Source organism: Antrostomus carolinensis, unplaced genomic scaffold (genome assembly GCF_000700745.2).
Source record: "Antrostomus carolinensis isolate BGI_N321 unplaced genomic scaffold, ASM70074v2 scaffold6680, whole genome shotgun sequence".
Taxonomy (NCBI): Eukaryota; Metazoa; Chordata; class Aves; order Caprimulgiformes; family Caprimulgidae; genus Antrostomus; species Antrostomus carolinensis.
Genome location: NW_010289135.1, coordinates 99,689 through 106,419, shown reverse-complemented (window position 1 = coordinate 106,419; position 6,731 = coordinate 99,689).

The following is a 6,731-nucleotide window of genomic DNA, read 5'->3' as shown; positions in this document are numbered from 1 at the left end:
CCACCGCGGGGTCACTTCTCTATTTGCCTTCTTCCCCTTACTGCCTTTGCTCTCTCATTTCCCTGTTACTTGTTCTTTGGGCATCCAATTAAAAAGCTCATCAAGAAAGAATGTCATCTAGAGTCAGTGCAGTGGTATGTAGTTGCCTTGTTTGTGTCCCACGTTGTTGCCAGTTAATTTCTTGCTCGGCCACGTCTTTCGTTAGCCTTCAGGAACTTCTGATTAAGCCGGAGCGCTGGGATTTGATACACGCTTAAATTGAGCTGTGGGGGTGAAACGGCTTCTCTGCTGATGTGGGTTGTGTTGAAGGGCAAAGTCTACTCCAAATGCTTAAGTGGAAGCTTTGTCGCGGCTCTTAGTTCTCCAGCCCCGTGTTCCCTTCCTCGAGGGCCTCTTCTCCCATCCCATTGCATTTGGTCTTCAATATCAGAACGACTAATTCCCTTTTTATTTAAGTTTAACATTTCTCTCTGCTTGTCTTGACGTACCGGGGTTGGTGCCCTGTGAGTCTCTCCCGAAGGCGTGCGGGGTCTCTCCCCGTCTGTCTGAACAATTAAGCACTTTAATGCCAGCAGAAATTCAAAGCCCTCGTGTCACTGATCTTGGCAATGTCACAAGGGAATGGGGATGTTGTGTGAGCCCCTCTCTTTTTTTTTTGTAGTCTCCCTAAGGCAAAAGAGCACTCTAGATGCAGTTATTGGTACAAAATAATTGCATTTGCTTTTTTAATTGATGTAGGGAAGAGGTAATTCAGTCTCTGGATCTTTTGTTTCTCTGGTTCTGCTTTACTTGGCCTATTTACCTGTTTCTCATCTACTCCAGGTCAGACATGAGTGCTGTTGTTTATAGAATCATAGAATCCCAGACTGGTTTGGGTTGGAAGGGACCTTAAAGCTCATCCAGTTCCAACCCCCCTGCCATCAGCAGGGACACCTTCCACTAGACCAGGTTGCTCAAAGCCTCATCCAGCCTGGCCTTGAACACTTCCAGGGAGGGGGCATCTACAACTTCCTTGGGCAACCTATTTGGCAATAGGTTTCAGCGTTTCAGGCTTCAGTTTTAGGCAACAACCAGTCTGAAAAGAAAGAGTCCAGTTTGAGGGAGCTGGCATGGTTTCATGGTGATAAGGCACGAAGTAGAGTTGACTTTGCTCAGGCTGGAGGGCACCGTGGCCAAATGGAGCATCTGAGCGTGGCTGTTGTGGGCCAGAGTGGGGAGGGGGTGGGTCTGTTGAGCAGCGTGGCACTGAGAGATGGGGGAAAACATAGACACGTTTATTTTCTCTATATAGAGCGTATCTAAGACTTAACCAGGAGGAGAGTGTCCATGTCCATGATTCATTCTATGATTCTATGTTTAAATAAAAGTATCACCTTTTCTATACTCTTCTAGGTGCAAGGCTCTCTGCTAGAAATCCCAAATCCCCACTGAGATGAGTGTTGGATCACATCGTTGTGGGTTCTGGGGAAAAAAAAAACCAATAAAAAATAGTAATTTTGACTTGTTCTAATCCTGACAATGAACATGTAGAGTAGACAGCTAGCAGAGGGTGACACATTTTCTGCCATCCCAAAACACTTAATTGGTGCATCAGTTCCCCCCCATACAGGGGGAATGGCAGGCGGTGGGAATGAAGGGCACTCTGCCAGGGTTGGGGTTTTTTTTATTTGTTTGTTTGCACAAGTTCCTTTTGGCAACATTTTTACTCCAAACTCAGGACCTTTTGTGTGTGTGTCTCGTCAAAAAGAGAACAGTGCAGATGGACGTGTACAGTTCAAGCCACGCTGCTCTATTTCTGTTGGTTGATTGTCATGTCTCTTGGGATTCTGTAGCTTGTTAAATCATCTCACAAAAGAAAAAGGGGGAGGGAAAATACAAGGCGAGGTTGCCAGCTGTAGCCAGCTCAGTGCTGCAGCCTGAGCGCCGTGGTATTTTTTTGATGAGGAATTTGTGATTGCTGCCATTTCTCTGGAAGTGCTGGATGGAGGGAAGGCAAAGGGAAAGTCTTACACCTTCCTAAGGAATTGTGCTTCAGCAGAACCTGGGAGCCTGCACCATCCAGATGTGTCCTGATAATTTTTTCTGCATCTAATTTTTTTTTTTTTAAATACTGTATTTTCTTCCACTTAGTTGCATCTTCTCCAGCACTATGGAAACAGTAAAGCTTAGCTTCAAATGAAGTGAGGAATGCTTACCTTAGCAGTGCTCCTAGTTCCAGTTTGCATTTCTGGGATATTGGCAGCTCCAGGCTGTTTTATATGATGTTCATAATGCTGCTCAGTTTATTGAATTTCTGCAGGAATGTTTTGCTTCCTTTTGCTGTTATTTCTTAAAAACCCCCTTTAGTTAGATGCAAAAGAGGAGAATGCACTGCAAAATTGATATTTAGTGAACCTCATTAAGAGGTTTGTAAGCATTTTGCAAATGTTGTCCAATTTCTATCTTCTCTTAGAAGTCAGTTTCCCCACCTAGAAAAAGCAAGGAAGCTTTTTCAACTTCAGTGCTTCAAGTAAAACCATACCTTTGTGTGTTGGGTAGTCAAGATTTGCTTCCTGATAAATGCAGGCACTCCAGTTTGAGAATACTGTTATTAAAGTACTAGTGGAGACTGCATTTCACGTTGTTACATGTGTTAGAGGCAACATGCAAACTCTCTTTTTAAAATGACTCCAGTGAGCGTTTTCCCTTCTCTTTCCATCTGAAATCTCTTCTGAATTTTGTCTTCAGTTGAGCTAAATACCAAAGTCATCAGCCATGGTGGTGTTTGTGAGCTGAAAAAGTGAAGGACCCATGGGTGATGCCATTTTGATGTTACCTTCCCATTTTCCCTTGTCTTCCCTCACCAACACGCTGCCCTTGGACCGAGTGTGCTCTGTACACATAGAATCATCGAATCCCAGACTGGTTTGGGTTGGAAGGGACCTTAAAGCTCATCCAGTCCCAGCCCCCCTGCCATCAGCAGGGACACCTTCCACTAGACCAGGTTGCTCAAAGCCTCATCCAACCTGGCCTTGAACACTTCCAGGGAGGAGCAGCCACAGCTTCCTTGGGCAACCTGTTCCAGTGTCTGACCACCCTCACATCCCATACATCAGAAACCAGAGCTCCTGGCCACTCTCCCCTGGAAGACACTGCTTGGCTTTCCCTGCCTTGATACTTGACATTCTTTTTGCACTTCTTTCAGAAAAGCTTTGTTTAGGTCTGGCCTCTGTAGTCAGTGCCAGTGTGTAGAGCCCATGTTTTATGTGAACTCTGCTCCATGGCATGTAATCAGCTGGAAATGCTCCCGTAATGGGAGCAGATTGCAGAGCGAGTATCTGTAATGCTTTTAAGAATAAAGGGCAGCATATGCACTCAAACCAGACCTGGGGTTTTTTGTTGTTGTTTTTTTTTTTTTTCCTTTCCTGCAGCTATTTATTTTGCGTCCTGCTCAGAGGGATTCTTTGATGTAGCATAGCATGCACGCATGACCCATCCTTTCTGTCTCCCATTGCATAATGCAGGAGGTGACAGAGCCCACTGTCACCCCTCCCCATCATACATTAAGTTTAAAGAAATGCATTTCCACTGCCTGGAGCCATCTGTAAGCGTAGGGCTGCCCTCTTCCTAGTGGGGAATTTTAGCTTGGATGGATGCTTTTCTATTAGCAATGCCAACCCTATCTTACTCCTTTGTAGCGTGAGCCTGCAAGCCCAGAGGTTAAATGTGTGGTTGTTGTAGTTCTTGCACCAACCTGAAACAACCTCCTCTTGGAAATCATAGAATTGTAGTGGTTGGAAAAGACCTTTAAGATCATAAAGTCCAACCGTAAACCCAACATGACCAATTCCACCTCTAAACCATGTCCCTAAGCACCTCGTCTACCTGTCTTTTAAATCCCATCAGGTATGGTGACTCCACCACCTCCCTGGGCAGCCTGTTCCAATGCTTGACCACCCTTTGAGGAATAGGAGTTGGTAGGCTGATTTTGAGAGAAATAGATGAGCTTACCTTTTGCCTTTTACAGTTCCTGAACTGATCCTTCACGGGGTTGCTGTCACTTTGAAAACTCATGTGGATTTCCTGCTGCCTCCTTCACCAGTCGTTGCATCTCGGTAGCGAGCGGTTCTGCTGTATTCATACAGAGAAGGAATTATTTGGCTTATTAGAGCATCAGATGCTGCGTGGCTTTTGAAACGGTGGCTTTTTCACAGCAGGCTGTTAACCTTCCACTGAGCTGCCTGAACTCTCTGTCGGTGTTGGGCAATGAGGCTGGAGCTGTGAGCAATCTTTGGAACTTCACGCTGAAAATGAGCTGGCAAAAGTGGAAGCGCTTGAGGGGTGGGAGCTTGGGGTCTCATACTGTGCAGAGGGAAATAGTCAGGATTTCAGTGTGATGATGGCATTGGAGAGTCACTTGTTTGCTGGAGTCACTTGTTTTATTTGGAGTAAAGAAAGCCCAGGAGAACTTCAGAAAAAAATGCTTTTAAGCCTCTCCTCCAAGTGGTTGGATGTTAATAGCAAGTTGATGTGTAGAATGAGTGTAGTGGTTTGGGGGAGGTGCAGATACCAATTAAATAGCAGCAGAACCACCTTCTTGCTTGTGTTATGATTGAAATCATCTCTGGAGAGCAAGGGGAAAGGAACCAAGTGGGATGGTGGCCAAAATCCTGCGTTGACCTCAGTACAGATGGATGCTGCTGGATATGTTTGGAGTTGAATGGCCATGCTGGCTTCACAAGGTCTCGGTCAGTGATCCCTCCAATGCTGTGCAGTGATCCCCCCATCGCTCATTCTTGGTGCATGGACATGGAGATGGTTTATTTCCTGTCCTGTGTTTGTCAGACACATTCCCACCATCACCCCTTCTGAACGCACTGATTCTCCTCTCTTGGGGAAACTTCAGCTCTGCATCCCACTGCTGGAAACTGGGCGATGTGACAGCTTTGCTCTAGAGGAAGTTTGGGTTTTCTCGTGTGCCAAAGTTACTGCTTTCAGCCAAAATTTTGAAAGGAAAGAAATCCAGATGCATGTAGGAGATCAAAAAGTCCCTCTAGTTAAAACTCACCCCCAATTTTTCTTTGTTATCGTAACATCACAGAGCTGTGCTCTGGTTTCTCCTTCCAGCCACACTGTTTCCTACCAGAGAAATAATTGAGACAGGAGATTTGCTTCTCCTCTCTTTGATATTCGTTGATATATGTATGTAAATATCAATGTATTATGTAAATATCAATGAATTTTCCTGTTTGATGTGATGATGAAATTTTAGTCTCATACTTAACTGTCCCTCTTCGAAACTTGAGTGCCAGGAAATTTCGTGGGGTTGTTTCCATTAAAAGTTGCAGATGTGTATGTAGTTAAGCTTTGCTGATGCTGTTGAGTGCTTCTTCACAAAGATCCTGATCTAAACTTGATCTAAAATATGTTGAAACAAAGTCCACTGGGAAGTGCAAGTTGATACGACAGCTATTAGATGAGGTAAAAGCGTACTCTGGCATGTAGGGCGGTTCGTTGGATGCAAGCAGACCTGTATGTGAGAATTAAAGGGAGTTTTGTGGATACAGCTGTTGAAAACACTTGTTACTCACATAAAACTTACTTGATACACCAATGCAGCTGCAAAATAAACAATTTCTCCCTATGACCATGTCTATAAATTTGGAAGCTGCTCTTAGGCGAGGGCACTGCCTGTTTGAGGAGATCTTTTTTACGCTGCAGCGTAATGCTTTCAGCAGGCTCCCACCGAGTTTAGTTTTCAAGATTTGTTAGGTATTTGTGCAAAGAAATGTATGCACTGGGAAACCCTATTCCTTTTTGTGTGCTTGAAAGGAAGTTTCTGGAAATAACTGCCTGCAATTAGAGTGGGGAAAAGCACCTCCAGCAGGCGCCGAATCCTTTTTTGCAATGCGTGTACTGCATGTCTTCACCTGTTTGCTCTAATTGGAAACACAATTGTCATCCCTTGATAGATTGACTGCCTGACTCAGCCCTGTCTGCTGTGAGCCTACGTTTCTGTAAGGAAAGGAGATATGTTCCGACAATGTGGAATAACACAGACAGTAAGATCTCCTGTTGCTGCCCTGTGAACCTCTGAGAAGAGTTTTGTTACCTCTGCCGTTTAGCCTCGCTCTGCACGGGCTGACACAACGTTAATCCCATAGCTGCAAGATTGAGACTCCTGCTGATCCCAAGCAGTGAGTCATCCTCACATCAGCAGTGTCTTTTCTGCAGAGATGTTGGCTTGCTTCTCCTGTTGTGGAAGGAGCCTGGAGTTAGTGTGCTTTGTCAGTTTAGGAATTGATGCTTCTGTGTCTGGGTTCAACAGCCTCTAAGTGGCTGCAGGTTTAATGCATGTGCCCCTTAACTTTGACTTTAACCTATGCATCATGTCTCAAGTATCCAGATTTCCTGGAATGGTGTGTTCAAATCCCAGTAGGATCAATTTGTCTGCTCTGCTGGTTTTGTTCTTTTCATGTTTGAAAACTGGATGCTTTGCACAGATGTTTATGATCCCAATGTTCTTTCCGTATAGGTGTTGCTTTCCTGCTCCTGTGTGTTAACTACCAGGCAAATTTCTGCTTTGCAGCCCAGAACTAACAGCATTTCAGTGGTCATTTTTCACATATCTGAAAGGGAGAAGTATTAAAAGCAACGTCTAAATCTGTGCTGACACTAGCAGCTGGACAGTGCTCTACTCTTCAGTGTGTTAATTCTTGTGTGTGGGATCAGTGGTCTCCTGTTTCCTTTAA